This window comes from Colobus angolensis, unplaced genomic scaffold, assembly GCF_000951035.1.
Source record: "Colobus angolensis palliatus isolate OR3802 unplaced genomic scaffold, Cang.pa_1.0 Scaffold115, whole genome shotgun sequence".
In the NCBI taxonomy this organism is placed as follows: domain Eukaryota; kingdom Metazoa; phylum Chordata; class Mammalia; order Primates; family Cercopithecidae; genus Colobus; species Colobus angolensis.
The window spans coordinates 5,512,731-5,531,629 of NW_012112586.1; the positions used below are offsets into that span (position 1 = coordinate 5,512,731).

Sequence of the window (18,899 nt, forward strand, 5' to 3'; positions counted from 1 at the left end):
CAGCTGACCAGCACCGATTGTCCGGCACTCACTAGTGAGATGACCCCAGTACCTCAGTTGAAAATGCAGAAATAACCGATCTTCTGTGTCCTTCATGCTGGGAGTTGGAGACTGGAGCTGTTCCTATTCGGCCATCTTGCTCCGCCCCCCCCATTCTGTTTTTTAATACCTGGTTCCAATCCATTAAGCTGATTTTGTGCCACTGACACAGAGTGAGCAGTACTTTGAAAGCCAGGGCCCTCAGGAAGGCAGACCCCGCTCTGGGGAAACATTGCCTGTTTTGCACATGCATTGCTGAAAACAGACACTGCTGGCTTAGGAGTAGGAGACTGGCCTTTCAAAGTTGTCCAGATGTGCTCCCATTTAAGAACAATGCTAACTGCATTGGCCAGTTTCAGAACTGAAATAAGCCAATGAACAAAATAAAATGCAGTGCATGAAATTTGCAATAAGCTCACTCTGAAAAAATTTCTGAAATAATCTCGGTTGTAATCATAAAATTGCAAAGGCCATAAGACAATGTCTTGGCCCAGCAGAGGACTCAACAGTGGTTTTACTGGATTGAAGGATGAGACACCCATCCCTAAACAAACAGGCAAGAAAAGAGCGCCTCTGCTGGCTGGGGGTGGAAATTACCAAATTACCAAAAGGAGATTGGGTTCATGTTTAGTACACAGAGCAAGGAGGACTCACTGGAACCCAGTGATTTATTGATCCTGATGTCTCCTGGTGCTTCCATGCTCAGTAGTAAAGACGGACAGATCAGAGCAAGGATCCTGGGAGGGAGCTAGGGGGGTGTTGTTCAAAGGATACAAAATTTCAGTTAGGCAGGAGGAGTAAGTGAATGATGTCAATTGCACATGACAATGAGAGTTAATCATATATTGTATTCTTGAAAAATGCTAAGAGAGTAAAGTGTTTTTACCATAAAAATAAGGACTATGAGAGCTAATAAATATGCGAATTAGCTGGATTGAGCCATTCCACAATGTATATATACTTCAGAGCATCACAGTGTACAGAGAAAATATAAACCATTTTATCTGTCAATGAAAAAATGAAAATCATTATATTAATTTTTAGTGAAAATAAAATCAACAATCAAAAGTAGGACTATTGAAGATTCAGATTCTTTAGAAATGAAGGCTTGAGTTACTCTACCGATAAGGAATCTTGACTAATTGGTTTTTTTGGCTGACAGCAAGAGAAGTATGGAAATATGGAATGGATCCTAAGAAAAGAATGGCACATGTATACATAAGCAGAAATGAGCGTTCTATGCTTTTGCATATTTTCTCTTTCCTTGTTATGTGTGTTTATTTTTTATAAATAATAATTTTTATTGTCTTTTTCTCCTTCCTTTTATTACTTTACATACAAATTATAAGCTATTGTTATACAATTTAGCTTTCAGGTAACAGAATAGTCAGTGGGACCCTGACTAAATTTGAGGAGTAACTAATGCAACCGTTATTATGATGCAATGACTTGAGGTCTGTTTTTCTTCATGTTAGGGAAGGGGCAGGGCTGCATATCACGTATAAAGGATGCATGTAAAAGAAGGTCATGTACTAAGAAGGGTAAAAAGCAATCTGAAGGATATGGCAGTCACAGATGTGGGGAGCAGGCACTACCTCTGGGACTGAAGGGGCATGCCAAAGACAGAAGAGACTTGGGAAAGAGCCGTCTCCAAGTTTGAGATCAGACTCTTTGGAAGGGATGTAGCTCTGAACCCAGGTGGAGAGGATTGGTGAGGTACAACAGGCTGGGCCTGGCCAGCAAGAAACCACCCACTGGGGCACCAGCAAAACTTATTGGATGGATGTACTATTGAAGCCCCACGCATTATGGCAAAGAAGCTGCCCATTGGAAGAGAGTTTCCTGGTGACTACTTCCTTATGGGAATAAGAAGGAGAGTATTGGGATCAGGAGAAGAAGCACAATCCTTTTGTAAGTTGTTCTAGCTAACAAATGTGCAGTGTTTATAAAGTTCAGCCCCAGTGTTACAGAGGAAATCAAAGCAGATGGGTTTGGAACTGAAAGTCAAGAACTCGATAACTGGTCCAGCCTCACCTGTGGTAAGCCAGCTTCCCACACACCCATCTACACATATTTCGACTTCTTTAAAACCATGACAAAATGACTCTATGCTTCCCTCTACTGATCAATCAGAACATAATTGGAGGGAAGATGACTTGCTATTATCTGCCTCCTGAGATAATGAAATAAAAGAAGTACAAGCCCGCTTCTAATCTACTCCTCCCTTCAATACAACTGAGCCTCAATATTTAAAAAATCCAGTTTACAGAAAACATGGGGATGTAAGAATGTGTTAGAGATGCCATGATAACATAATCGACTTCTGTTGAGGGCCTTCAAGACCACCCTCCATCTGGAGTTTTCTTAGAAAGTTTCATAGGGCTAGCATACAGCTGTGTTCATGACCAAGATTTGTAACAGGGATGTGATAAGAATACACACCGGATCCCAGGGGTCAAAGACACTGGCAGGGTCAGCTTCCGGTGCTCTCTCTCTCTTACGAGGCTCTCAGAATCCATTCTTCCCCCAATTATGAAAATATAGCAACAGGTAGGCCGTGTTTCTGCCCAGGGAAGCCCATTAGAGACTCAGCACCCAAGGTTTTCTGGGAGCTGGTCACATAAGGATCTTTTGCCAGGCACATACCAAAATGCCAGACTCCCGAAAGAAAAGCAGGTGTTCAGAATAAATCATATTGTTTGAACAGTCCAGGCATAGTGAGCTAGTCTTACCATGGAATGCCAGGCACATTCCCAAAATCCAAATTCCTAGACATTAACCAAGGGCCGACTTGCAAGAACACCTTTCTGTGAAGAGTAGTCTCCATCCTGCCATGCCAACTCATTTCTGCATGCAGCCCAATGTAGAATCTGAAAAATCTATTGGAAAATCATTTTTATATGAAAACAAATAAATGGCATAGATAAAGAGGAAAAGTACAAGAAACTAAAAAAACTGAGAAAAGATTTATGGAACACACCTACCAAAGAAAACATCTGCATCTTGCTTTGTTTGGACCTTAATTTAAATGAACTCTAGGCAGACATTTTTAAGGTAGCAGAGAAGTGTGAAGATAGATTGGTATTGAATAATATGAAATGAATATTGCTGACTATGTTTGCATTATGTACGATCGTGTATCTTAGTTACTTAAAAAGAGTCTCTATTAGCAATACATACCACCATATTTACAGATAAAATTACTTGAGGTCTGGGAACTTAAAAAATAATAATCTTGCTTTGTTGGTGATAATAATGACAAGTATTAGTGGAGATAAAACAAATGAAACAAAATATTGATAATTGTGGAAAATCTTTTTTTTTTTTTTTTGAGATGGAGTCTTGTTCTATCTTCCAGTCTGGAGCACAGTGGCCTGACCTCAACTCTCTACAACTTCCACCTCCCGGGTTCAGGTGTTTCTCCTGCCTCAGCCTTCTGAGTAGCTGGGAATACAGGCATGTGCCGCTATGCCTGGCTAATCTTTGTAATTTTAATAGAGACGGGGTTTCGCCATGTTGGCCAGGCTGGTCTGAAACTTCTGACCTCAGGTGATCTGCCTGCCTGGGCCTCCCAAAGTGCTAGGATTACAGGCGTGAGCCACTGCACCCAGCCTAATTGTGGAAAATCTTCAAGAAGTACAGGGAGATTGTCATATCATTCTTTCTATCTTCATGCATGTTTGAAAAGTTCCATATTTAAAAAGACTAATATAAGTAAAGATATATTTTGTTTCTTTATATGTGTAGCCCAGATAACCCACAATTAACCAAAAATGTGAAAGCAAGAATAACAGGGTGACAAGAAAAAGTTAGCTTTTCATTAAGAAGTTACCTGTAGATTACAAGGTAGAGTAAATGTAGTCTGTCTCCTGGCATTCGTAGGCATATTTTTGGCAGGAGCGAGAAATCTGATCTTTACAAATGATGTCGTTTTACCACCCCTTCTCTTTGTACTAGCTTCCTGGTAAAGGTTAATTGGTTTACCTTTTCAAGAATTTCCTTCCATACACATGCCTCTGTATCTTCTTTTTTAAAAAAAGAACAATATACAGAAAAGTGAAAACTAGTTGTGACTTGAAGATAATAGTTCAGATTTTTGTGGGTCTGTGTTTTCATCTGAACTCACTTAAATTAGGCTTTTGATTGGAGTGTTGTTTAGAATAGGATCAAGAACATACGGGCAATTAGGTCAGGTGTGGTGGTTCACACTTGTAATCCCAGCACTTTGGGAGGCTGAGGCAGGCAGATCACTTAAGGTCAGGAATTCGAGACCAGCCTGGCTGATAGGACGAAACCCTGTCTCCACTAACAGCGCAAAATTAACTGAGCGTGGCAGTACATGCCTGCAATCCCAGCTACTCAGGAGGCTGAGGCAGGAGAATTGCTTAAACCTGGGAGGCAGAAGTTGCAGTGAGCCAAGATTGTGCCACTGCACTCCAGCCTGGGTGACAGAGTGAAATGCTGTCTCAAAAACCAACCAAACAACCAAACCAAACCAAACCAAACAAAACAAAAGAAAACAAAAACAAAAAGAAAACATGGGCAGTTGATCTGGGACAGCTCTCCCTCACTTACCTCCCTAATTAGTTTTCACTTGCTGCTTTGCCAACTAATTAAAGTGCAACTCCCATTCAATAATATTTGGTTCCTTCTCATGTCCAGCACAGACATCAGCACTGGGTCTTAAAGGTTATCAGGCAGTCAGATGCTCAAAGACATCCCAGCTTATGGAAAGAGGAATCTTCAAATAAACAGCACTAGCAATGTACTATTGGGTTCTTCTCATAAAGCTGACTGGAGAGAATGGAATAGGAGATAAAGAGAAGGATGGCTAAGTTCTATGAGAAGGAAAGATGCAAAGAGTATCAAGAATGTAGAGAAGGAAAAGGTTGAGTGCAATTTTTCTTTGAAACAAATTTGGTTATCTTACCCCAGAATAGAATTCTATTGAAAGAAAAATAATATTGATTACAGCATCAAAGGTAAAGAGAAAAAGCAGGCTCTGGGAAACACAGAAACTGAATAGGAGCTAAGAGGATGTATTTGTTGCCACAGCAACAAATGGATAAAGCAGCTCCAACTGTTTTCAGCCTTTCCAACTCAAGATTTACATTTCTGAGGAGAGTATGTGCATGGCCCAGATTGCTCCCTTACCCCTCTGCCAAGAGAGCATTGGGCATGTTGACTGACAGCCCCAGGAAGTTAGTACATCAGACAGGGTTGGTGGGGAGGGGAGGATGGAGGCTGAGCAGGTAAATGCAACACATGTCAACACAGATGATTACGCAGGGGTGAAGATGGAAAGTGGCAGCCCAGGCAGCCAGAGCTGTATACACCATGACAGAGACCTGAGGGACTGATGGCCTATAAATGGAACAAGCTCCATGGAACAGGCTGGGAAGTATACTCAATTTTGGATTGCTTTGTGATTACCTCATCCTCAAACATTGCTCTGAGAGATCTGGCCTGGATCACAGATACATATCTGAAGCCATTATTGAGGGTGTGTATTTTTTCTTGGCTTCAGAAAGGTCATGGACAGAGAGCCACAGAGTCGACTCAGCCCCACTGGAACGACGTAGACTGGGAGGAAAAAGTTCATCTTCAGAGGAAAGCTGGGGGTTCTTATCGGAAGGAGAAATTGAACCCAGATAGGAAGAAACAAACAGGACATCATAATTCTCCCACTGGTTCTCAAGATACTCTCTTCCTAGGACATAGGAGGAGAAAACACTCCCCTCCTTAATTAAGAGATGAGGAAATTGAGGTGAGTACGAACGTCCGTTCCTGCATTCCCACAGCTACCACGAGGTGGAGCTCAGACTAAACCTTCAATCTCAGGACTTCTGGGCTGGAGTAGCCTCTATTGCTCTCTCTGTGGAAGAGTATTTGTGTAGTCTGTCCTCTGAGACGTTTCAGAGGCAACCCCAAACTCTACCTAATGCCGCTCTACCCCCAAGCCTCCCAAAAAGAAATAGAAATTGCACATTCCTCTGGGTCCTAAAATGAGACCCCCAACTCTCTGACAGAAACAGGAGCTGCCTAAGTAACAAGGAGGAAAAAACCAACTGATCTGAGGAAGCACCTGTTCCATTAAGAACATCACTTCTGTTGGTTCATTCAGGCAAGAGAGAAGGTCAGTGTCTGGAAATTCAGCTGCACTTTGGATGCTCCACCTGCTTTGCCATGTGCCTACATCTAGGCAGGGCTCCACGTTGTTATTCTGGTCATGAATCCAAACACAGAAAAAAACCGGAAACTCCAACCACCCAATCCTGCCTCTAACACGTGTGAGCCATTGGCCCCTGGACTCATTAAATACGTTCTTTAGGCCTCGGTGACCTCATTTGCCCATGGGGATGACAATAGAAACTGTCTCAGCTGTTATTGAGAAATCCATGCAATAATGCACATGAAACCCTGAACACAGTGGCTGACATAGGCAAATGCTCCATAATGTTGGTTATTACTATTACTGCTGTGTATAATAGTAATGATCAGAAACCATCCCAAGATGTCAAACTAAGACCCTGCTTAATTATGGCAAGTCTACAGATGAAATATTTGCGGCATCATGAATGTGTTTATAAAGAATATGGAATAATAAGACAAAAATGTTTATACTTAATACTGACCAAAAGGAGCAGAATTCAAATCTATATGCCAACATGAATAGGATACAATTAAAATGTACAGGGGGAAATTAAGGAAATGGACCAATGTTCACTGTCAGTAGATTTAGTTGAGTCCTTTTTCTACCTTCTGCTTTTACTGTGTCTTTAAGTGTTTCTATCATAAAATTTACTTTCAAGACAATAAAAGGTTTTAGTATTTTACAAAAGATGTACGTTCTCTTAAATTTCAATTGCAAATTCATTATGCATTGGGAAAAATGCATCCCACTTTGGGAAGGCTTCCCTCCCTCATCTGTAAAGAAAGAGGAGGAAACTCAGTGGTTGAAATGGCTCTTTTCAAGCTCTTTCTCCTAGCATTCCAAGCCAAGTGATAAGGCAGTTACTTAGGATTCAGGAGTAACAGCATAAGCTATTTCCCCAGAGAACCAGCGACAAAATTTCTGTATCAATTTCCAGTCCATGAATCTAAGATTCCATAACTACGCCTATGAAAGGGTTTTTTGGGGGAAAGTACATCAAAATAATATTTGAAGTAAGCATTTACAGCTGAAAAGGGGGAAAATGTTATCCAGGGATTGGAAAAGCATAAGGTGGGGAAAGCTAACCCCACTCTAATTCCTACTAGCATGTTCTCCCCCTGGTGTGGCTGCATCTTTGTGCCAACAAAGATGTATAATAAATAGAAAAATAAATAATAGATGCAAGGCTATAATGTCAGGGAAACACAGAAGGAGACTTCTCTTATCATGGATTTTCTTAAATGAGCCATTTCCCACCAGTCCTGAAACTATAAAGTTCTCTGCAGTTTTAACTTGCAAGTAAGTATAGCTTGAAAACCCACACAACACATATGTCTCTTCCAGGGAATTACTAAGGAGTGCACATCATGAATACATAAAAACCAGTGGCAACTGGACCTGTGTTCCACTGGACTTTAAAGAAACCCCAAATCTGAGCAAATACAAATTAATGTGCTCCCGAGAGTAGTCTTGCTCACAAGCCAGTCTCAGTTAAATAAAGGCTGTTTTTCTTGAGCTGAATGAAGGGTATCGGCAGCTAGGACTGAACGAAGGAAGCAGCTGCCATTTCTAGGAGCTCACTGGGTTTGGCTCATGATCTAAAGATTTAACCTGCATCACTGACGAGATCCTCACAAAAACCTGATGTGTGTAGGTGAGTGCATGCTTGTGTGTGCGGGGAGCATTATCATCCCTGTTTCACAGACAAAATACTGAATGTAGAGAGGTAAATTCAGTAACTGGATATAACAATAGAAACCAGACTATAACTGAAGCTAACCCTCTCCAAACTCTATGCTACTCAACCCTGTAGGGATAGTATCATGCATTCTCCAAATTCCATTTATTCCACCAAGATTCCATTTTACATGTGCTGACAAAAATAAAAGCAATATTTTTTACATTCATTTGCTTTGAGATTCTCCCACGAAACAGCATCCCTGGGGATAGCCTGTATTCTTTCAGAGCAAAGGCAGTGAGTTAACTGGTGGTTATCTGGCCCGATGCTGTTTGCAAACACACTGCGTTTGCCTTGCAGAATGTTTAAAAATTTAAAATTAATATCCAACATGTAAAAATAAAATATTTTACAAAAAATAGTAATATCTAGCTTTCTGTGAAACGTTAGAAGATTTGTGAATACTGGAAATGCATTCCCATTTGGCAAAGATAACCCAGCCCCTTTAAATCCTCTCTTCCTACCTGCACCCCTGACATGAGCACAGGGTGAAGTTTCCTAAGACCAGGACCCAGGTGGGAAGCTGCTCACCCTCTGAGTCCCCTGACTGCAGGAAAAACTGTCATCCAATTCCTCCATCCAAGGACATCTGAGAACCTTCACGAAAGCCCATTGTTTCCCATAGGAATATTCAACATTTACTCAACAGTAACTGTGTGCCAATACTATTTCATAGAATCTTCACAAAACCCCCATGAGATGGTCAATATTATGATCTATTTAAATGAGAAACAGTCGTAATTTTTCCTCCATGACACTGGAAAGGATCCACTTAAATGATGCATTATTTTTTGTTCCAGAATTTGTTCTCAACTTTGATTCTACAAGAACTCAGCATTCCAGTGTCTCTAATTTTGCACCAAATGAGCTACACTTTGTTATTGCTGTTATCTTCTTGAGCAGGTATCAGCACCCGTGGCTTTAGGAAGAGGGAAAATGAGGAGGAAATCTAATCTACCTGAGTCTAAACAATAAGCATCCATAAATAGGGATACTGCATTTGACAAGACGGAAAAGGCAAATAAATTTACTCTGGTTATAAAAATGTCATTATTTGATTTTACTTTAAAATGGCTCTTCAGATCATTCAATGTAAAACAAAAAGGCTTTCTCTTCAATGTTTTCTGTCAGAGACAATATGGTATGAGGTACAAATGATGAACTCGTCCCAGGATATCAACCAAGTGAATACGCATCAGGTAGGGAGGCAGGGTCCTGGTGATACACTATGTGGAAGAATGGGGAAAACTGATGGAGGACATGGTTGGAATCAGTGGATTTAAATTTTATCTCAATTCCCCCACATCTTATAGTCCTAGGCGTGTATATTCTTTATTTTATCCAAACGATACCAACTTTATATCAACTAACCAATTGATTTACAGGTGAAAGGTTCTATTTAACCTCTTAAAGATGAGTCCCATACAATGAGTGCCTCCTCTTTCCCAGCCCCTGTTCTAAGTACTTACGACATATTATGTTATGTGAGTCTCAAATACCAATGGACTGAGGACTCCTAGTATGGCATGCAAAGTAAAATCATACAGGTTTTCATTCTGATACCTGCTATTTGCTTTCTATATGTTCTCTCATTTGATTCTTTTTTGTTTTGTTTTGTTTTCAAGATGGAGTCTTACTCTGTTGCCCAGGCTGGAGTGTAGCGGTGCGATCTCCACTCACTGCAACCTCTGCATACCAGGTTCAAGCGATTCTCCTGTCTCAGCCTCCTGAGTAGCTGGGATTACAGGTGCCCACCATCACACCTGGTTAATTTTTGTATTTTTAGTAGAGATGGGGTTTTATCATATTGGCCAGGCTGGTTTCGAACTCCTGACCTCAGATGGTCCACCTGCCTCAGCCTCCCAAAGTGCTGGGATTATACGAGTGAGCCACTAAGGCTGGCCATTTGATTCTTATAACACCTTTGAAAGCAAGCATGGCAAATATTATAATCACAATGTTACATAATATTATGCTGGTTTTAGAAAGAAGGAAACTGAGGCTCCTCAGGGTACATAGAAGTTTTGCCACTGAAGTTCAGGTGCATTTATTTGCTTCTATTATGTCTCTGTTACCATCTGAACAAACATACAGTTGGCTGCGATGCTGAAAACGTGCCGTCATGCACCTACACTGCCACAGACAACATGGCGCACCTTGACCTGAGCTCAGAATTGCAGGTATATTAAATGTTAGTCTTCACCATTTAAAGGCAACTGTATTTCCTATGGAAGAGACTACTCATTTTCTCCCTATGCATTTCCCCCATAAGAATAGAATTTGTGTTTTTTGACTTCATAGATAGCTGTCCAGAATAAAGTATACATTACCCAGCACACCTTGGGTCAAGGGAATGTCAGGTGACTAACTAAATTCTAGATGAAAGGAGAAGTGTCATATGACAACTTCCAAAGCATAGCAAGGACATGCTCCTCCTATGGACGGTAACCTAGGTTTTTTATTGGTCTTCTCCTATATGCTTTAATGTAGACATGGTGTCTGCAGCTGATGCTGCCACCTTGCTAATGAGATGAAGAGGAATGGAGATCAAGAGCAGAGCAACAATCTGGAAGAAGCCCAGGTTCCTGATGACCTTGAGGTCCAAACCACTATTCTAGCCTCAGACCCCTTTCTTAAGATGTTTTCATGAGAGAGAAACAAACTTCTCTGTCATCTAAGCAGCTACATTTTAGCCTGTAATTCAAATGAACACTATTCTTAACTAATAAAATTTTCAGACAAAACGTTGAGACCCACCAACTAAATACTGCATGTTTTAAATGTGAGGATGAACAAAACATGTCTGTGCCATTAACATGACACCACACACCTTAATGAGGTTCTCTGTCTTAATATACTTTAAAAAACCGTATTTAGGCCGGGCGTGGTGGCTCAAGCCTGTAATTCCAGCACTTTGGGAGGCCGAGATGGGCGGATCATGAGGTCAGGCGATCGAGACCATCCTGGCTAACACGTTGAAACCCCGTCTCTACTAAAAAAAAATACAAAAAACTAGCCGGGTGAGGTGGTGGGCACCTGTAGTCCCAGCTACTCGGGAGGCTGAGGCAGGAGAATGGTGTAAACCTGGGAGGCGGAGCTTGCAGTGAGCCGAGATCCGGCCACTGCACTCCAGCCTGGGCGACAGAGCAAGACTCCGTCTCAAAAAAAAAAAAAACTGTATTTAGCCAACAGCCCACCCTTGTAATATAATGTTACTGTTCATTTTTGGGTTTTAGGAGGGCAACAGTTAACCCTACGTCATTCCTCTCTGAGTTTGGAACCAACTGAAACAAAAATAGAGGCATATTTATATTAAAATATGACAAACAGAGCAATTTTATTGCTCCTATTGCTGGTTTGGTAGACATGGTTGGGCCTTTAGTAAAATTATCCTCTACATTGTACTCGATAAGTACAGATTTTCTTTGGACCCATTGGTATAGAGGACCAGGGCCACCTCTCACCTGGCCAAACACAGAGAATCCAGGAACCTTACAAGTAAGTCACACATGACCACAATGTTCACATATTAACCTTGCTAGTTAGAAAAAGGAGAATAAATACTGCAAGCATCCTGCCAGCTCCACAGTTCTTCATCCTCCCTCTGCGTTGAACAAGTAAAGTGGGGAAGGGGTTCAGTTTTATTCCAGCAATCCCAGAAAGTGAGAGGCTTCTATGTCATGGTCTCCAGCTGGAACAAGTGGAAAGAAAGAAAAGAGATCTCCCGCTGCTCAAGATAAAGAAGGAATATTGCAGCTAAGGATGGGCAACAGAGGGAAGTGATAGTTTCTAACCTGACACAAGGTGGAGAGAAGTAATAAACTAGATGATAAGGGAAGTAATTAAAGTAAAACAAATCTATGACATGAGGTTTCCTTAAACGCACCCACAAGGAATATGGGACTTGATTGCAAGCTTCTTGTTCTTTCATGTTATTATTGAACTCATTATCATTATTGCTGTAATTGTAGTGGTGATCCACTTTATTCATTCATTATAAGACATTCCTGAAACCAAAGCAGCAATAGGCACTATTCTAAGGCAATATTTACCTGTCATTGTTCTACAGTACCTGTCCCTCTTTTGATGTGGTGTCAATGTCTGTTTAGGTTATATGGTGCCTATATCCCCTGTCATCAGCACCCTCCCATGCTCAGTTCTTCTCATCTACATGCACAAGTATTTCTCTGGGGAAAGGACTGTAGATAAGACAAAAGGAATGTCTACCAGAGAAACAAATGAGCTTAGCTAATGAAGGAAATGAAAATTGGAGCCATAATGTGCTACTGTATCATAAATGAGCATAAATTATTTTGTCAGTGCTATTTACAATTTTACATGGTGCAGAGCTTTGCAATTACGTCTATTCAATTATGCCATTCAAGGGATCTTTCAATAAGGATTCTTCATTGTGGCCAAACAGCACATTTGGAAGTTTCTGGTGTACATCGGATTCAAATCTAGACATGAAAGAGTCCATTGCTGTAGATTTAGAAGAAAACCCTTGGCTAAATGTCAAAATACTAGCAAATTCTTGAAGGAGAAATTTCCAATCGTTTAGGAATAAAGCATTATGAATATGACCTCTCTCTACGATTGTGGAAATTCTGAGTTGAATTCCAAATATCATGGTGGTTAGGTCGGTGTATTACTAACAATGACAACAACAAACAATACAAACAGAACAAAATTTGGAAACAAAACATCAGAAGACTTTACAAAGGTTAAAAAAGCCCCACTGAGAGGTGTTTTTCATAGAATATGTAAATTTTTTTATGCATGTTAAAAACATGAGGACTCTTAAAATATGACTGTAATACTATAATCATTCACAAATGGAATTAAAAATATAAATATCAAATATCTAGTCAATGTTCAAATTTCCTTGCATGTCTGAGCCTTTTTTAAACCTCTAATATATCATTTGTACATGTTTCATTTTTTTCTTTCCATAGATAAACATGGCAGCCTTCCAACCCACTTCCTTTTCACCAAACTTAACAAATCCCATAATTACATTCATCCACGTTGTACTATTCACAGCTGCACATCCCATCATGAAAGAGCTTGGTTTTCTATAGGAGTCAAGCTAAATAACCCAATTGTTAAGACAAAACCAGACTTAGCTTGGCTTAAAAATTGAATTGTGTTACCAACCTAGTGGAAAGTTCCATTATTGGATGGGAAGAAACACTACCACCTTTTCAAAGAATGAAAGTGAATATTAAGCTTCTAGTTACAGTAGTAGAGGTGAGAACTGCAGCCACTGAGGCAAGAAAGTGAATGTTAGCATCTACTTACCCTATACAACTTCCAAGGCAACGATGGGCTTGTTTTACATCTGACTCCTACCCCAGACGTGGATACATTAAGCCTTTGGTCTTAAATACAGCTAGTGCATACGGACTCACGATTTCAGATGGTTTCAGGAAGGACTGTCAAGCAAAAGTTGTACTTGGGGGAATTCCTGGCAGAATAACAGATGTAGAAATGCCTAACTGCTTTTGTGATATAAATTGATCTTCCTATGGCATCAGTGAATCTTCACGCATTCCTTACATTGATCAGGTAAAACTTACTAGAAACAAAAATAACACACACAAAACACCTTCAAATACTGTGTATATTCATTGATTATTTTTGAATTTAAATGCTTCAAACCTGACCTATAAACTTTTCGAAATGTGTTCAGGCAGAAAATACACATACCATCTATCTATGTCCATTTTGTTTCTGAAACTAACTAAGCTTATTCTTGCCTCAGGACTTTCCGTTACTTGGTCCTCTGCCTACAGCTCCTGCTCTTGGCCTGTCTGCTTTGCACCTTCCCACCTTAGAGGACTGCACCCCCAGGCCTTCATCTGGGGAGCCCTCCCTGACTCGTCTCAGGTAGCTCCGTCACTCCCATTCCAGTCTCCCTCCATTAAATCACCCATTTATTATTTTCATAGCATTTTATCATAACCAAAAATCATGTTTGTTTGTTTTCTTGCACACTGTCTGAATCCTTCATTGTATGTGACCATGATGAGGGCAGGGAAGTGAATCACATTCACCATGGGATCCCCAGTTCTTAGAACAAAGCCTGGCACATGGTAGGTGCTTGTGAATGAATAAATGAAAGGGTGGATGGATGGGTGGATGGATGGGTGGATGGATGGATGGATGGATAAATAGGTAGGTGGGTGGATGGGTGGGTGTGTGGATGGATGGGTGGATAGATGCATGGATAGAAGGATGGATGGATAGGTGGGTAGGTGGATGGATGGGTAGATGGGTGGACGTGTGGATGGGTGAGTGGATAGGTGGATGGAATAATGATTGAATGAGTGGGTGGATGGATGGATGATGGATGGATGGATGGATTGATTGTGTAAGTATAGATGGATGGATTGGATGGACGGATGGATGAATTAGTGAGTGAATGAAGGAAGCACCTACAGAGAAAGTTCAGGAGATTTTACTCATAGTGAATTTTATTTAGTACAACCAACATCATGAAGAATTTATGATAAATTTGTTTAAAAAGGGTTAGATTTTTACCAATGAATGGCCCAGAATAGTGGGTGATGACTCTAGATCTTTGATTTTCAAATGAGATTACTCTAAAACTAACAATGACTTTAATTGGAAAGTAAGCCAGGGAAAGTTTAAAATATGCTTGATGTATATCAAGAGAACCCGAGGATTGAGTTATATAAAAACGATACGGAATGAAGCCTCCTCCCACCTCCCCTGATATGTCAGTTGCATGTTTGTCCTCACTTTGCTTGTAGCAGCCAGGATGCTAAGACTCTGGAAAATCATAATTGAACCACTGCAGCAATCTGGTTACATTTGCTTGCAGCAGAGATAAGTGATTTGAGTATTCTAGCATTCTTGAGACTTGGGCTCATTCACCAGGTCTCCTCCAAATCTGTTGTGCTGCTTTGGACAATTATTCTCAGCCTTTAAAAACTCCCCTGCCATCAAGGTCACTGCAGGACAACCTCCTATAGACTATCTGTTATTGTGTGCTGTTTCCAGTGAAGATGGGTAAAACCTAACTGATATTATTGGAAATATGATACTGACCACAAAATGAACCACTTTCCTTTGGTGATGACTCTGATTCAATTCAGATGATTACATTTGCATCATCTTAAGCTTGGACATATCACTGATTCCTCCATCAAAGTCCATTCTTTGACAAGCTATTTTAGAAGTAAAAAACCTTTATGGGCCTCTTTCAAACACTTTGGTTCAGGGAAATTGGCACTGACTGAGCAAAAAACACCAAAGGTCATTGTTACACCATTCCAGAGGACAGAAGGTCCCATGTAAACTTCTCTTGCCCCTCCCATGAGGATATCAATGCATTCTCTCCTCACCTTGCTCTTTCTCCTTCTTTTTCTTTTTTTTTTTTGATGGAGTCTCGCTCTGTCACCAGGCTGGAATGCAGTGGCACAATCTCAGCTCACTGCAACTTCCACTTCCCAGGTTCAAGCGATTCTCCTGCCTCAGCCTCCTGAGTAGCTGGGACTACAGGTGTGTACCACCACACCCAGCTAATGTTTTGTATTTTTAGTAAAGACAGGGTTTCTCCATGGTGGCCAGGATGGTCTCCATTTCTTGACCTCGTGATCCGCCCACCTCAGCCTCCCAAAGTGCTGGGATAACAGGCATGAGCCACCACGCATGGCCTTCTCTTTCTGACTCACAGAACAGTGTGTGGGAATGGAACCTCACAAGCCGTTGCTCCTTGCTCTGTGACTGCAGGCACTTGGGAGTTGAACACAGGGTTGGGAAGAGGGATGGCTGTGTTCATTTCCTGCCTGGTCTCGGAGCCTGGAAACCAGTGGAATACAGACTGGCTAGCCGCATGCCTATTGTGCTAAGGTGCTACGTCCTTCTCTCCACCTCTCTTACCTCCCTGCATTTGACTTCACAAGACCTGGCTTGCCTTGTTCTCCAACATCAGCTGCTTTCAACTGCATGGAATGGAGTCTGACTCAAACAGAGTGTGGGAGCTGGCCTCGGATTTCTAGGGTGGGGCTAACCACAGGACAACAAGCTGGGGAAACTCAAGGAAATCAAGCCGACTCGTGATGTACTAAGGGCTCTTGTGTTCTCATTGGACTATTATAACTCAGATTATTCGTTAGCATAACAAAGTCTTTACCAAAAAAGAGACAGAAGCTATCTACAATCTTACCTTCCATGATGGATCAGGCACCACAGGACATGTAGGTCTTCCCTGTTGGCTCAGTATTATACTGAGTGCAGAAACATATCGCAGAAACAGTGAGTACTACGTCTACCACAACACCCTAAGGTATGGGTTGAAATACAACTGACAGCAACATTCACAATAACAAAATTTACTAGAAAAACTAAAAAAACAAAATCTACAGGTAACCTAATTTCAGTCATATAACTTTGGTAATGGAGAACATTTGGGTATTTTAAATACCTCTGCGACATTCCTACAACTATAACAAATCTATAAGGATATTCTTTGAGTTGACTCATCATTTTGGTAGAAATGAAAGGTTTACTTAGTCACCACTGTATGTGCCTTTATCTGCTTCTAGCTTCAACTACTGAAATTAAGGGATTACTTTTTGGTTTTTGATGCAAATACTTGGTTATTTTGGCTTGCTGCTCTCCTGGGTTTCCCTAGGTTTGCAGGTGGTGACCGTGGCAGCCTGTAAGATGGTGATCACTGACCCCTGTCTCAGGGTGTCCACTCCCTGTGGAATCCCTTTTCCTTTAGCATGAGCTGAATTCAAGAACTCTCTTCCAATGAACAGAACAGGCCAAATCTCAGAGGTATCTGCTCTGAGATTAGGTTATTAAAAAAAAAAAAAAAGACCAAAAAACCTGTGACTTTCATTGGGGGTGTCACTTCTTGTTTTTTCTGGAGGAAAGCAGCTGTCACAAGGTAGCTCTTATGAGGGGTTGAGATGGCAAATGCCTCAAGTCTGCAACTATCATATGAGCCAGTTTTAGGTGATTTTGAGAGGACTGCAGCCCTGCCTGACACCTTAATAGCAACCTCAGAAGCTTCCTTGACCCAGAACCACCCAACACCATTTATTAAGAGGAAACAGGAAAGGAAGAGGATGGAAGAGAAAAAAAGACAATGATTGAGAAGAAAATAAGAAAATGAAAAGGCCAAGATGAAGAGGAGGAGAAGGAAGAGAAAAAAATTATAGCAATAACAATATTTAACAAAGATTTAGTAGCTATTTTTAGGGCTACGAATTTAAAACTGTGAGCATTAAACATTACAAGGCATCCAAAGAACTCTTTAATAAAACAATATTGAAGTTATTTTGTTGTGATTATGTGTACTCACTTGACAAAGAAAAAAATAAACATCCTAAGGTTAAGCAAATAGGCACTGGTGGTCTGAGATAAAATTTCCAGGCAAAACATAAAACATAAATACATATAGCTTGTGTTCTATCTCAAGCAACTTGACAAATATGCTCTGGAAAACTGCATTAGACAGGTGTTTCAAGAATGAAAAGTATATTGATGTCAAATATACATATGATATGCATACCATGTGTTTAAGTAAACTGCTTTAGGAAATATGAGAATGAGTAAAAGCAACACTTCTAACTATATAATACAATGATAGAATAGGTTTAACTAAATGAGTAAATGTAACTATGTGCCTAAAAATTTACACATTTAGGTTTTTCTTTTCTCATTGGGGAAATGTCGAGACACATAAAACCATTTTTTGGGGGGGCGGCTACAGATCTTGGCTAACAGAGACTTGGAGACTCAATGGCTACTGCTGGTGAGGAAATGAGCTACACAGTCAAGAAATACTGTTGAAGCTGAAGGTCCCCTTGAAAGATGATGAGATTATGTCAGTGCAGTAGAATCTTGGACTGAGCAAACTGTTACTCTCCATCAGCAAAGAGACACCATAATGCGGTTTCAGGAAGAAATCAGGAATTTAATGACTTCACGTATTTGCTATGGTCCATAGTAATTATGGGCATCCAGCAAAAAAGTTGATAAATCAGATAATCGCAAGATGAGAACAAATATTTTGTGTAGCCCTGAAGGAACACCAGTGTGCCTTGAAATTTAAAATAAAATTGACAAATGGAATCTAATTAAACTGAAGAGCTTCTACACAGCAAAAGAAACTATCAACAGAGTAAACGGACAACCTACAAAACAGGAGGAAAATTTTTGCAATCCATGCATCTCACAAAGGTCTAATATCCAGCATCTATAAGGAACTTAAACAAATGTATAAGAAGAAAACAAACAAACCTGCTAAAAAGTGGCAAAGGGCATAAAAGGACACTTCTCAAAAGACATACATGGGGCCAAAAATCATGAAAAAAAGCTCAACATCACTGGTCATTAGAGAAATGCAAATGAGATACCATCTCACACCATTCAGAATTGTTATAACTAAAAATTCAAAAAATAACAGATGCTGAAAAGGTTGTGGAGAAAAAGAAATGCTTTTACACTGGTGGTGGGAGTATACATTAGTTCAACCATTGCGGAAGACAGTGTGGTGATTCCTCAAAGAGCTAAAGGCAGAACTACCATTAAACCCAGCAATCCCATTACTGAGTATATGCCCAAAGGAATATCAATCATTCTATTATAAAGATACATGCACGTGTATGTTAATTGCAGCACTATTCACAATAGCAAAGATGTGGAATCAACCTAAATGCCCATCAATAATAGAACTGCATGAAGAAAATGTGGTACATATACACTGTGGAATACTATGTAGCCATAAAGAAGAATGAGATTATGTCCTTTGCAGGGACATAGAGACAGCTAGAGGCCATTATCCTTAACAAACTAACTCAGGAACAGAAAACCAAAAACCACATGCTCCCTTTTACAAGTGGGAGCTAAATGATGAGAACACATGGGCACATAGAGGTGAACAGCACACACTGGGGCCTACCAGGGGGAGGAGAGTGGAAGGAGAGG

General features: G+C 40.5%; 2 long non-coding RNA genes across 2 annotated transcripts in view; one reads left to right on the plus strand and one right to left on the minus strand.

The window, feature by feature from the left end:
• Positions 1-10,675, plus strand: part of LOC105525610 — a 91,720-nt gene extending 81,045 nt beyond the window's left edge. The window contains exon 3 of the long non-coding RNA XR_001003954.1: positions 9,557-10,675. This is a non-coding gene — a long non-coding RNA (uncharacterized LOC105525610). The remainder of the gene's footprint in view (positions 1-9,556) is intronic.
• Positions 1-13,347, minus strand: part of LOC105525597 — a 22,952-nt gene extending 9,605 nt beyond the window's left edge. Inside the window, exons 1-2 of the long non-coding RNA XR_001003950.1 lie at positions 13,233-13,347; positions 694-787 (exon numbers count right to left, since the gene is read on the minus strand). This is a non-coding gene — a long non-coding RNA (uncharacterized LOC105525597). The remainder of the gene's footprint in view (positions 1-693; positions 788-13,232) is intronic.
• Between the last annotated feature and the right edge of the window lie 5,552 nt (positions 13,348-18,899).